General features: G+C 42.8%; 1 protein-coding gene across 13 annotated transcripts in view; it reads right to left on the bottom strand.

Moving 5' to 3' along the window:
• Window positions 1–14912, bottom strand: part of FOXP1 (forkhead box P1) — a 631582-nt gene that overhangs the window by 105122 nt on the left and 511548 nt on the right. Inside the window, exon 1 of one of the 13 annotated variants that reach the window (XM_023200120.3) lies at window positions 4373–4523. The exons of 11 other annotated variants lie outside the window; for them this stretch is intronic. The gene's annotated coding sequence lies outside the window, so the exon portion shown is untranslated. Of the gene's footprint in view, window positions 1–4372; window positions 4524–14912 lie in introns of those variants that run through there. One more of the 13 variants, XM_023200125.2, reaches the window with a different exon arrangement.

Here is a 14912-nt window from a genome sequence, read left to right as displayed (position 1 = left end):
TGCCTAGTAAAATCAAGGCAAATGGGAAACCCGTGCAGACCCGCCTCATGAAGTGGTGTGACAATTAGAGTAATTGTACAAAAAGCCATCTTCAGGAAAAAGTAGAAGAAATTAAGCTGCCACAACTGTAACAGGTTAGATGAAAAAAATCAAAATTTAATGTATTCTCCCCTGTGTCATCTTGTTTTGTCAAGACATCAAATAGAATTGGGAAGTACAAAATAACAAGCCCTTGAGAAATCACAGAAGCCGACCTTTTTGATGTTGTTGATTTACCTTGTTCTCAGTTATTTGAACAATGATGTTTCAGATTTAAGGGCAAGATAAAGCTTAGAAATTAAAACATGATACCAAGGTATTCTAAAAAGCTCACCCTAACATTTAGCCTGCATCTTCATTGATTAGCTGTTTTTAACTGGATTTGAAAATGAGGCACAATGTATGTGTTCAGTATTCATTTTTCTCATTTGAAATTAATTTCTCCTCAAACAACTCACAGGTTGGAAGAGGGACTCAATGAAGAGCATTCCTACAATCCAAAAGTAGAGGCCCAGATTAGCTCTTCTCAGATAATTCAAGTCCCCACAATCTGCAAAGGATTGTTTAGCTAAGAGACACCTGAGTTTTCTTTTTTAAATGAAAGAAAATAAGACTGAATGCAAAATGCCACTTGGTGGGGGTGGGAGGGAAGTATTGCACGCTCTGAAAGGACTAAAACAAGAGTCCAGAGATACGCTGCTTCCAAGAAAACAAACCATTTACCAAACAACAAATTTAGCTAACAGTGTTAAGACTATCCCCAAATCTAGCCATACAGATACACATAAAGCTACCCTTTTGCCCCAAGAGAGCTGCAGCCCATCAGCAATGTAACTTCTAGTCTTACACGAAATATTATCTGCAAAGATACATGAAATCAAGCTATCACAAGACAGCATTCTCAACTTTTATATGTAGGTAGTTCCTTCTCCTCAAGCATATATATAAATCAAAAACTGCAGCAGTTAAAACTATCTATTTGAGGCACTAAAAGTAAATAACCTAATATTTGCAAGCATTATAATTTATGAAACCTAGACAGTTAATAAAGCTGTTTAATAATTTCTTGTCATTGAATGCATATTTTAAAATGTAACACACAGAGAGACACGACTTATGTATTTATTTACTCTAACCTTCTCGATCAACTGTTGCTACATTATCCCTTGTTTGCAAATCAAGGAATGATGAACTACCTGAAGTGGAATCTAACTGACCACTATATTTGCCCAGTTACCAAGAACATGGTTTTCAGGTTCTCTTTAGTGATGTTCATCTACAACTAAACCACATAATAAAATAAATTCCTCCAACCTTCATTTTGTCAATTCAAATTTTACTCAAATTTTAGTACAGACTGAGAAGCTAGTCACAACGCTCTCTCCTGATTATTGCAGAAACATAGTAACTGAAACAATGTTTCTGCCACATTAACCAAGACAAACCTGAACTGTCATTGTTTTTAATTAATCTAGATTTTAATTTCACGGTATCTTCCAATTGTGTGGAGGCTGGCTGAGAAGTTGTAGAACTGGTCAGTGTCATAAAAGAGTTTATCTTTCAAGTGACAGGTCCTGACAGCGTGTAGATGCAAGGCAGTGACGGTGAGGGTTTTGTTTTTTAAGGTACATTTAACTGCAAACAACAACAAAAAAATTCAAACCAACCATTCCTATCATAAGCTTTCTGATGATTTATGGTTTACCAACTGAGCAAGGTTACGCAACACTGCATGCCTTTAGATGCATTATTTCAGCTAGTTGAGATTTAATTAAGATCACAGCCTCTAAAATCCCTGTCAAATGAAAATTCAGAGAAGACAATACACTATATATCCTCATGCAGAATGTTTCCATTCCATCCCTGGAAAAATATGAGTTAATCCGCGTTTCTATGGCTGCAGACAAAAGTTCGCTAATTTTGTTTTCTTTTGACACTTAGGTTGTTTTCTATTATATGTCATGAGATCATTCCCTTCCAGGGAAAGAAGAAAAAAATTGAGAGTGATACATGTTGCAGAAAATGCACTTGACATTATTAGCCGACATTATCATAGCTTAGCCATGATGCCATCACATTTTCATGTAATCAACCCATGCTTACAAGTTTCATTTAATAAAATGTTCATTAACACAACACAAACAAAAACCTACCTTACCTAAATTACTCGGATTAGATAATTGACATGTTATGCTTCTCATTTCCTTAACTAACCAACTTTTTGTCAGACAAGCTAAACATTTGGGCAGGAAACAAAGTTCTTAAGGCAAACGGGTGAATATAAAGCCCATTACTTTCCTTCTGTAAGTCGTTCTTAGGGTTAAAAAATAATCCTCAACAGATTTCTTTCTTATGGGCTGGTATTGATCCATACTATTTTTTTAAAGAAAAAAATGTATTACCATGTGCCCCTTTACCTAGTCAAATTTATTTTTATTTGCATCTTCTTAATATTTGGTTGCTTATCTCATGCCTTAGAAATGACAGGTGCTTGCAGTCTCACTCTTGACAGGCCACTACACAAATAACTGTCTTGCCTGAAAGGGCTAATGCAGTACTAATGAACAATAAATCAACTTTGATTATCAAGTGTCAGCCCAATGCGTTTTCAGTTCAGCTCTATCACATCCTACAGTAAGTCAGCCAGTGTCTCTGGGTAGGCAGTCTGTATTTTGGTTTCATTTTTACACACTTTTCACTGAAATGTGTCAGGCAGCTACAAAGAATCACATTAAAATAGATACAGACCTTTTTTTCAATTTATGCAAAGGGCATCAATTAGGACAAGGTGCTTCTGTCTTCAACTGATTTACTTAGTGGTCAATCTGAATAACCAAGGAAGCTTTGTATTCTTTTAAACAACAGTAACAGCAACACACACATCAAACCCTAAACTAAAATCTTAATGTGATCATGTTCCAGCTCTTTGGCACTAACATGATAGCTTGCGCTCTTTACCACATAAACCACCTCTGATTGCATATATACATTCCTCTTGGAAAACTCATTATATGAAAACAAACAAACAAAAACAGCAAAACAGGGCCGCTTTTAAAATAAAAATGCACTTGCTTTAAACTTTAAAAAATTTGGCTTAACACTGACTTCCTAATGATAAAATAAATGTAACCTTTTTTTTTTCTTAAGCAGATTAGTCATTGATAGTATGATTCACATTTCCTGTTATCAGGCTTAATTTTTCCCCCAAATGTGTCACTTTTAGAATGCTGGAATCTATGGAAATGAGGTGATTTGCATTTTTAAATTGGTTTGATTAGAACATTTGATTTGTTTGGACAAAAATACAAAATTACTAGATATTTTACTTATAACTGTCAGGACTTGAAGGAGTTAATCCCAAAGAGGAAGAGTCTATATGTACTTTGCTCTAAAACTTTACCACCCACTTCCTAAAGGTCCTCTCCTTCCCATCACCATACTTGGGGAGGGGGGAAATAAAAGTCCCGTTTCCACTGACCGTCTTTCATGCAGTTCTGACAGTTGAGTTAGCTACATTCAGAGCCGATTCAGCTGGGAGTACCCCGTGGCAATTCCTCAGTCTGCTGTACGTCCAAACCCAAACCCCGCTCCCTACTTAATTAACTAGCCAAGTAATGCAACAGAGGCTTAGAATCCCCAACCTGCCAGAGTATTCCATTCGCTCGCTCGCCTGCTCCGGTGTGGGGCTCTGTGCCTCTCCCTCCCCCTTTACTGTGTGTGAACTCCTCGAATTTGAACAGCTAAGCTGAAAATAGCCTAGACAGATATAGAAACAAACTATCAGAAGCAAAGAAACATCCACATGGGTTACATTGAGATGGAAGGCTCCTTGTATATTTCACACGCTCGGAAAGTGACAGAAATCACACCCCAGATACGTCCCCCGAATGGAGTGATGGCGAGGGCTTCACCAAAGTGGCTGCGTGAAGGCCAGACCGGCAGAAAATGAATCGCAAACGAAAAAGAGAGAGAGAGAGAAACACACAAGCAGGACTTCCTCCAACTCTCAACTACACCCCACCCATGAACATTTAAAAAAAGAGAGCGAGAGTGTGAGCCAGAGAGCAAGGGTGGGGGGGGGGGGGATCTCTCTCCAGGACCCACAGGCCTGCAGCTCCTTCTTCTTACCCCTCTACTCCCTCCCCGCCTCCACTTCCAGAGCGCAACTCCTACCCAAGTTGGTAAACAGCGAGGATGAGGATGATTTTTTAAAAGACTCAACTTCAGAACCCTCGGGCTCTCCTGCCTTCCCCAGCGAGGCCCCCAGGAAGCGGGCGCCGCGGAGCCGGGGGAAGGAGAGCGAAACCGGCAAAGATCAATCAGAAGGACCAACCTGACACTCTCCATGTAGCCGCCAGGCGCGCGGAGCCGGGCTCGGGGCGCCCGCGCGGGCCGGGCGTGGGGTCCGGCGGCCTCGGCGTGCAGGCGGACTGCACGCGCGCAGGGGCGCTCCGGCTCGCGGGCTGACAAGACGCGCCGCGCCGCGCCCACCCGCCCCGCCCTGCTCCACCAATCACAACCCGCCTCTAAACACCCCGCGCCGCGCCGCGCCGCGCCGCGCCCCACACAATGGGCTCCGCGGCCCGCGCCCGCGCGCCCCGGCCCCCTCCGCGCGGCAGGTGAAATCACGCTCGGGTGCAACCCTGCTTTTGTCTGGAGAGCAACTCCACTTAATAGCTGTTAACCCGGTGACCCGCCTCCGGCTGACGTCTGGGTCGGCCGGGCTCGGCGCGCACCGCTCCCTCTGGCCGGGGCTCTGCGGGGCCGGGGCTGCCGGCGGGGCGGCGTGTTTGTTTCGTCTTTGAAACTGACAAAGAGTTGTCCTAACCTTTCCGAGAAACCCGGGAGGCCGAAGAGGGGCACCCGGCGCTCGCGGCGCCAAGCCGACTGCTCCAAGCAACTGTTCGGCTTCGGGAGGGGACGTGGGTCTCCCAGACAGCGCAGAGAAGCGCTTTCCTCGAAAACCGCCCTGGGAGGAGAACTTTCGCTTCACGTCGGGGGTTTCACAGAGCCTCGGCCTCCCCATACTCCTTTCTTTCCCAGAGTCGGGATCGCCAAAGTGTGCCAGTGCGCACCGAGGAAAACTAAGCCGACGCGGGGTGGAAATAAATAACAACGTGCCTCGTCGCTGAACCAGGCAACTTCCCCTCTAGAACGACAGCTGCCTAAGAAAGCATCTGCCACACGTTTGCTAAGAAATAATTCTTTAAATTCCTTTCTTATTTATACAACAATAGCAACAACAAAAGCTACTCTCAATAAGCACTTTAGGATGATCTTCTCTATTAGAAATAGTCACTGCTCTTTCAGGCTATTGAAAGCTGAGTTATAGTGTTTTTTAAAAAGTCAACAATATGCTAAACTTTGTTGGCTCAACTGACACGATTTAAGCGTCAGGTTAATCTAGTCCGTTTCGGCGACTCTAAAAAAATCACCTATTTACCACTTTCAAACTTGGAGAAAAACTTCCTGGCCTGTATGTTTTTTTAAAGACACACACACAAAATCCCCACACACATTTTTATTCTTTTTCTCAAAATATTAGAGGAAAAGGAATAATGTGACATCAATGAATACCTATTTGCCCTCAAAAAAAAAAAAAAAAAAAAAAGCAACAAAATCTGACCCAGTAATTCCAGGAGTTTTACTTGTAAGTACATTTTGATGTGAGGTGTACTAAATGCAGGTTACTACAAATCATAAAGAATAGTGGTAATATTTCCAATCAAGCAAATGCCTGAATTTCAACAGGGTCAGCGGGGAGCAGACAATTCCCTCTTTACTCTGGCTGTAAAAGAGACAAGCGCGAAGTGACCATCAACGTATGATCAGATGTTAAATGGGCACAGCGCAGATCGCTCTTCACCCTAAAGTGTTTTTGTGTCAGATACCAAATTTATTAATGGGATTTTTTCAGGTCACAAAATGTGACCCCACCCTCTCATGAATATTCAACAAAGAACCAAGGGCGATTTTTTGGGGTAGAAGGGCCTTAAATCTGCCAGAAAGTCCCCTGATTATCAGTAGAGTTCTGACTCTTAAAGAGACAAGGTGCTCTTTCCGGAGGGGCTGGCAGAGAGCCCCAACGGCAGGAAATAAAAATAAAGGAAGTGCTGTCCAACCAATGTACAGGGAGAAAGTGGAAAGAATCATTTCAAAACGCCTAAGTGACTTTCTTTTTCCCAAAGTATTAAAATTGAGTTTTAATGTTTATAAACAAAAACTGGGATGTACTTTGAATATGCAATGTATTTTTATTTTAGAAACTAAGTTCTTCATGAGGCATCCATAAAACTCATGCATGCTTTTAGAATGTGGACTAACTCCTTTGCAGGTCAGTGTTTATCAGCTAATAGTCTCCAGGTGCATCAAAACAAACAATAAACAAGCAAACAAAAAACATTACAGACGCTCATGACCCAGCTGTGGAGACAAGCCTTAAACAAAATAATTAGAGAGTGATGCAATGCAGTGCTTACTCAAGTACTAAATTGCACAGTGGTGGCTGTAAGCACCATGGGACCACAAAGGAGGAGGAGATCACTAGGAGGAGGGGTCTGGGAAGGCCCCTTGGGGAGGTGGCATTTAAAGGCTGATGGTTTGGATAAGGGGGAGGTGACAAAAGAGAGAGGGAAATGGCTTGGCACACTAACTCAGAAGCCACCTGGAGCCCATCTTGCCCTCTCTCCAAACAGACAGATGATATGGTGAGTCAGAGACTACTTCTGGGCAAGGAAATGTCCCATCAGTGATAAACCTGGATAAACTACATATGCCCAGGAGTTTAATTCTAAACTCCTGTGGTTCTGTGCACTTGCCCTGTGTTTGGGATTCAGGAAGAACTGGAACTTCCATAACTGGAGTATAATATAAAATGTTAAAACCAATAGTAACTCATAAGACTTCGTTAAAACCATTTATTAATCACTATGAGCACCAGGTCATTTTAGAAAAGCTGAATAAGAAAGGCCAACAAAAATATTTTGGATTGTAGGTGTTTTAACAGTCTCATGCAGTTGTCATAATCTGAACACAAATTCCAGCCCCCATTGTACAGAGGAGGAAACTGAGGTTTAGAAAAGCAAAGTGATTTCTCCCAAGAATTGAACATGGCCAGGTGCAGTGGCTCATACTTATAATCCCAGCACTTTGGGAGGCCAAGGCAGGAAGACTGCTTAAGCCCATGGGTTTGAGACCACCCTGGGCAACATAGGGGGACTCCATCTCCAAAAATACACACACACACACACACACACACACACACACACACACACAGTGAGCCATGTGTGACTGTGCATGCCTATAGTCCCAACAACTTGGGAGACTGAGGTGGCAGGATCACCTGGAGCCCAGAAGTTCAAGGCTGCAGCAAGCTGTGATTGCACCACTGCACTCCAGCTTAGGCAACAGAGCAAGACCCTGTCTTAAAAAAAAAAAAAAAAAAAAAAAATACTACAGGCCTCCAAGAGGAAGCAGATACTGGATAATTACAGAAAAAGAGAGCCATAATAAAATAAAATGAATACCTGGGGTGGGGGGTTGGGGGGAATATTGAGGGGTAGGCCAATGTTTAAGGAAGAGTAAAGGAAATGCTAAATACCATACTTTAAAAATATTTTTGATGCCCACATCCTAACACCCACAACAGATACAGCTCTTGTTCAAACACCACATATTAAGAAACCTGTCAGTTGCTAAATGAGTCCATTGTGCAGCTGGCTGTGCACTTAAGAACAGATTACTATGATCCCACACCAAACTCTAACCACCAAATAACACACCTGGGACTAAAATCATGTATTATATTTGGTTCTGCTGAGCCTTAGCCTTGAACACAGAAGAAAGTGAAAGGTTTTACTGCCCATTCAGAGCTGGGAATGGAGATAAGATGTATTAAAGGAAGAGTCAGGAGGAGCGTCTCCTCAGGACATTATTCTGTACACTGATGAATGGCCCTGTGGTGAGGCAGATACAGCAATGGTCCCTGGCCCACGTGGTCCTCAGTTACAACGAAAGGCCTGCTTTGCCAGAAGCTGCTTGGAAATAACTGCAGAAAGGATACGAGCATGGGGCGAAAAATCAACTGTGTGATCAGAGGCCAAAACCTTAATTCAAGTTTGCTGTCTTCTTCTGAACAACACTTGTGTTAACACAACACACATTTTCTTTCCCCTTTCCAATTAATTTAATGGAGTATCCAGGACATATTCTGAAATGACAGAACTTAAAGAGATTCAACCAACTGATTCTGTTGCTGGAGAGAAAAAGCTAAAGCAACAGGAATACAAAATGTAAGCCCAGTAATATGCCTGATGGCCTACCCAGGGAAGCTTGCCTCCCCAGAAGGAGGACAGCTTTAAGTATTTCTCCAAAGAATACCAATGGGGCAGCCAATTAGACTTACTAAATTGCAACAGCAATGCCCCATTCCTGAAATCTGGGGATTTGTCTCCAAGGAACCACCATTCTGTGTTGATTTAAGCAGTGCTTTTACTTAAAAATATAAATTAATACATCATCCATCTACAGGGAGCTAAGGCAGTTAGCTCCATATTGATATTGTTTATGTCACTGTTATGCGTATGTTGACAATGAAGCTAATTATGTTGTTTTTCTTCTGTGCCTGCAAGTTTGGCCGGGGAAAACACTGAGTTCTCACTGTTCCATAGGAGTTTTAATTCCCCTTAATGCATCCTCCAAATTGCCGTTTGCATTTTCATGTCATGCAACATTTTATAATGCCATTGCTTCTGGTTAATTTGTATATACACAGTATGATATGTCAACATTCAGGTGACTTATGAGTATGATGAGCTTTGGAAAATATCAACCTAAAAACAAACCCCTTATTCTAAAAGCATTCATAAGCATCAGAGATAAACAAAATCATGACAGAAAAGAAAAATGACAACATACTTTCCTAACTGTGCATCTAACTGACAGTAATAAATTACCCTTTCTCATTTATGATAAAACCATAATCCCTTGTTTTAACATAATGTAAAATTTGTTAATGGACTGTTTCTGCCATGAGGTTAGAACAGATTACACGGAAGTGTGCAAAGTTCTTGAAAAGGTACATGTTTTGGGGCAGTAGAGCATGTCCCAAAGTGCCGTATCCTTCAGATATCAGGGGGAAAAAATCATTGCCGCCACCACCACCAAGTATGATTTGTTATTTCCCTCCCGAAGAGTGACAATATTTCTGGCTCACCCACAGGCAAACCCTCGATTTTTAAGCATAACCAGAAATGGGGCACTGAAGGGGAAAGAAAAGATGGCTCTTGGGGAATGAAATTACATTTTACTTTTTTTTAACGTTTAATTATGTAGAAATCGCTGAATATCAGATAAAGGCAACTGACCACCTTTATTTAGTATAGTCAGCTTTTCCAGAGATCTGTGGTGTGCAGCAAGCCTGCAAAGAGGCAAAGGGAGCGTGTCCCATCCTGCCCTCTGAACAATGTTCACACATCTTCCTCCCATGCAACGCCACCCTCCTCTGACCCTAGGTTGACACACCCTCATGTCAAAACCTTCTTTACGCCTGCCCTCTGCTGGTAAGCCTGCCAGGATTAGGAAATTTTGACTACTTTAACTTATTCAAAAGACAACTTTTAAAGCCAGACAGAGAAAGGACATGTAATGAACTATTAACTGGAATATATAAATTAAGACATTTAAACAAAATGGGGAGAGGAAGGGGGGCACCCCAGTGAAATATGGCACTTTTAATGTAAAAATGCGCATTCGTCTATTCTATTGCCTGCTCGCTCACAGCAGGGGAGTGCCAAACTTTATATTTTAGCTTGCCTAAGAGAACAACCTGTATTACTGTTGGGCATCTTGCCTTCTTTTGCTCACTCTCCGGGGAGAGCATGTCGGCGCATTTTCAATAAAACACCTTCTTAGCACTAATGGGCCACTGTTCCCATTTCAGTGGTCCCTAAGGTTTCACGATACAGTATATTTAGCTGACTCGCAGTTCGAGTTTTCTTCTGGCATTCCTAAGATCCACAAAATGGAAAGAGAAAAAAAAGCAAACGAAGAGTACTTGCTCATCCTTTGTTTAAGTAAGAAAACAGTCAACTTTGAGACTGATTAGCTGGTAGGACTTACACAAAACAAGGGCACTCTCGGGCCCTCTCCCCTGCTACACGAACCCTCCGCGCACGTGTGGGCCAGGCTCCCAGCTAAAGGAGGGCTCTGGGCATTAGAGGTAAATTGCCGCAGCAGCGTGCTGGGGTTTAACAGTGCAACTCCTGTCAGTGTCAATGGGAAGCACGAGGCCTGTACAAATCCCTGCATACCATTTCAAAAATATATCTCCAAGACGGGAAAATGAAGCTTAGCAGTTGCAACCTCAAAAGCATTCAGGAAGTAGCACTCTTGACAGCGCTTTAGATGCCGAGTAAATGCTCTTATAAAGAACACCCAATCCAGCCGACAATAAATCTTACACCGGGGAAGCCAGCACAGGGCTGTGGAATCCCCTCCAAGATAATTGCCTTCCACACTGTGTGGCATAGAAACCGCTACACAGAAAACATTTTCTGGGGCTCTGCAGCTTGCTATGGCTTGCTTTGCTTTCCTTAATAGTCACCAATTACACAGACGCTGACACCCTATCTTTAAGAGTGACCATATAAAAGCCTCAAGGTTTGTCTCCTTTTCTAGAAAAAAACGTTGCAAGGCCAGTTCTAGTGGGGAGGGGGTGGGAGAGGGAGGTTGAGAACAGAGGATGTGTGTAAGAACTCAGGAATGGAATCTGACACAGGCATCCAGGTGAGCAACCCTGGGTGTCTCCACTTTCCAGTCTTTGACGGTTCATGTCGTTTCCAGACAGCTCCAAGTACTGGAGCTCATCTACAGGCTGCTGAAGCGGTCAGCACATCTTTTCTAGCCCACAGTGGCCTCAAGCAGGCTGTTTAACTCAGATAGTACAGGAATACTAGATATGACTTAGGATTCTATTAACGACTTTGTCAGGAATAATAGTGTGATTGTGGGCAAGTCATGTCACCTCTCTGTGCCTGCACATTTCAGCTAAACAAAGAGGAAGATGGATGAGATCTCACTACAATTTCTTTTTTTTTTTTCTTTTCTTTTTTTTTTTTTTTTTGAAATGGAGTCTCGCTCTTGTCACCCAGCCCGGAGTGCAATGGTGCATCTTGGCTCACTGCATGCAACCTCCGCCCCCTGGATTTAAGCGATTCTCTTGCCTCAGCCTCCCAAATAGCTGGGATTTCAGGCACCTGTCACCATGCCTGGCTAATTTTTGTGTTTTTAGTAGAGATGGTGTTTCACCATGTTGCCCAGGCTGGTCTCAAACTCCCAACACCTCAGGTGATCCGCCTGCCTCAGCCTCCCAAAGTGCTGGGATTACAAGTGTGAGCCACTGCGCACAGCCTCTGTAGTTTCTTTAACAACAGCAACAACGACGACAACAACAACAGCTATCATTACTGCTATCATTACACCTATCATGTACCAGGTGCACATTTTACATTAGCAAAGGACTAATCTCTAGGTATTTTCTGCTTACAATTAGTATCCTATATAAAACTACCAGAAATAGGGCTGGGTGCAGTGACTCATGCCTATAATCTGAGTGACTCAGGAGGCCGAGAGAGGAGGATCACTTGGGGCCAGGAGTTCAAGACCAGCTAGGGCAATGTAGCAAGACCCTGGCTCTAAAATGTTTTTAAAAATTACCCAGGCATGGCATGCATCTGTAGTCCTAGCTACTCCAGAGGCTGAGGTAGGAGGACTGCTTGAGCCCTGGAGGTTGAGGTTGCAGTGAGCCCTGATCACGTCATTGCACTCTACTCCACAGCCTGGGCAACAAGAGTGAGACCCCATCTCTGTAACGAATGAATGAAACCAGAACCACCAGAAATATGGTTTAAAATTATAAATAGGATTATAGAGTTCAATAATCTCAAACACTGTCATGTCTACAATGAGTCAGGGAACAACAACCAAAAAAATGTTTTTTGGGAAAAACCCAAAACCTTTATTGGGATGTTCTCTAGGTCATAAGCCCCATGAAACATCAACAACTTGTAGTACACACAGTAAGTCACATACATGCTTTAAGACTTGGTGGATTTAGTTGAGGGGTCAGATGAAGACTCTAAAACAACTTGACTTCTAAAATATTTATGCTTTTTTGTGCTTGTGACTTTTTCATCCTGTTCCTTAACCACTTTGGTTCTTTTATTTCAACCACGCCTGCTTTCACCAAAAAGATTTCTGACTATCCAGTCCAGCCTCCCAAACCACTTGCTTGCTTCTGTTGGCTGCATATTGGAAAGGAGAGATGAGTTTTAAGCATCAGGTGGCTGCTACTGATGGGGGGTGCCTTTTCCATCTCCGATTGAAGCCACAGCTAAGGTTTAGATTGGATTGCAAGGGACATTTGGAAGAAAGAGTTATCTCACAGAGACATCAGACCCCTTTTGTATTAATAGTTTAATAACGTCTTGAGAAAATGCATACAGAAATGCAGTCTAGCCTGCAGGCCAATTATTTATTTTTTATTATTTCAAATGGCATTTCACCCTTCATGAAGAAAAGCAGTAGATGAAGCAGGAAGCTTTCAGGTCATATAGAACTTCCCTCTTTTCAGACAAACACGGCATTGTGTTTGAATAGGAGGAATGTCTAATTGATCTTAATTAAATTCAGTGATGTCCAATTTTTGAGATGGGTCAGAACACATCTATGTAATGTCACAACCCAACAGACCAGACCTTTGAAATCAGGGCGCACTGTGGTTAACTGTTCTCTGACACCCTTTTTCATCCATTCACCATTCCACTGGGCTACTAACTTATTCTTCCCTCTAACTTTGTTCTCTGCTTATACCCTTCTCTATGCCTCATGTGAATCCTGACCTCTTCCTGCCTTGAGGCTTACATTTTAACAACAGCAACAGCAACACCCCTTATCTCTGAAGTTTGCAAAGAGCTGTGAACATTCTTACCACAACCTATGAAACAGGAATCCTATAACCTCCACTGCACATAAGAGAAGGCTACCTGGAGTTTAAAGCAGAAGAGATGTGATGTGAGTTTGAACCCAGTATTTGTTACTCATCAGCAACATAGATGAGTCGCAAAAGTTTATATTATCCGCATTTCCTCATTTGCAAAGTGGGAATGATTATCTGCCTCAGAGTAGATAGATGTTTCTGTTATTATTTTCTGAGGTGGTGTCAACTTCTAAATTAATGCCTCCTGATTTGAGAGCATCGGTGTGAATATTTTACCCAATGTATGTCAAGTACACAGTGTCTAGCAAACCCTCCAATGTTGTTCACGGTTAGGCGACTCGTCTGAGGTCCTTTGGCTGGTGAATGGAAGAGCTGGGGTGTGACTGTGTCCTCCAGGGCTCAGTTTCCTGCATTAGGGACACTCTTCGTTTGCTGGTTACAGAGCTTGGACAACTTTGAGACAATGCTAAGATAACAAGGACCAGAGCCACTCATGAACAGGGAGGTGCAGGAAATCCTCTAAAGAAGCCACCAATCACAAACTGGGAAGCACATACTGTGACCTTGGCACAGGATTTGACAAAGAAAGGGAAAATGAGGGAAGGGTTGGTGCCTGGTAACAAGATGGCTGAGAAATATAGCAATACTTATGGGAATGTGTGATGCATTTGGCATTTCCTATAAAAGTGCTTAATCCTCCAAACAACCCTATGAAGTAGGTATTATTATGCCCACTTAACAGATAGATAAACTGAGACTCTAAGAGCTTACATTATTATTATTATTATTATTATTATTTGAAATGGAGTCTCGCTCTGTCACCCACGCTAGAGTGCAGTGGTGCGATCTTGGCTCACTAGAACTTCCACCTCCCGGGTTCAAGCGATTCTCCTGCCTCAGCCTCCCCAGTAGCTGGGACTACAGGTGCCTGCCTCCATGCCCGGCTAATTTTTGTATTTTTAGTAGAGACAGGGTTTCACCATATTGGCCAGGCTGGTCTCAAACTCCTGACCTCAGGTGATTCACCTACATCGGCCTTCCAAAGTGCTGGGATTACAGGTGTGAGTCACTGTACTCGGCCCGCTTAAATTATTTAACCAGCATCTTGAAGCCAGTCAGTGGGGTGTTGGGACTTGAATGACTCCAAAACAAGGCTTCTATCCCATATGCCAATCTGGAGATGAGGCTTGGGGGTAAAACTAAGCCTGGGAGAACAAAGGGGCTGGTTCAGTCTTACTCCCATGGAAAATAAATGTGACCGAGTGTCACTGATTAGTCAGCATAATGGAAGCTAAAATAACACAAAGTTAAAATTCTGATGTCCTCTTTGATTCTTACAGGAATCCACAGCGACAACCCACAACTGGGCATGCAGGAGTGGGAAGATCGAGGGAGTGAGACCAGTGGTTCATGCATTCATTCTTTTTGAGTTACTTCTTGATTAAGTAGTGTCTTATACTCCCATCTCCATGGCTGGAAACAGAGACAGACGGACACCGATGATCTTCTCTCATCTCCTTCTGACACATGACTGAGCACCAGGCAGAGGCCAGCAGCTTCAGTGCCCGAGTTCTCCTGGTAATACACAGTGTCTCGGATGTAAACATGAAATATCAGGGTGGCGGAGCTTATTTGGTCTCTAATCATAAAAGGCAGGGAGAGAATTCAGCATGGTGACTCCGTAGAGACACTGCCATCAGTTCTGATCCTGGTGATACTATTCTCTGGCTGTACATTTAGTAAATTGCTGGTTTCTATAGACTTCAGTTTCCTCATCTATAAAAAAGAACTAATCCTAGTACTTCACCCACACAAGGTTTAAATGAGATAAAACAGATCAGTGGCTGGCACGCAGTAAGCACTTAAAATGCTTCCT

Source organism: Piliocolobus tephrosceles, chromosome 2 (assembly GCF_002776525.5).
Source record: "Piliocolobus tephrosceles isolate RC106 chromosome 2, ASM277652v3, whole genome shotgun sequence".
Lineage (NCBI taxonomy): Eukaryota > Metazoa > Chordata > Mammalia > Primates > Cercopithecidae > Piliocolobus > Piliocolobus tephrosceles.
The sequence above is the reverse complement of the archived record's forward strand: the minus strand, read 5'-3'. Positions and strand labels throughout refer to the sequence as shown.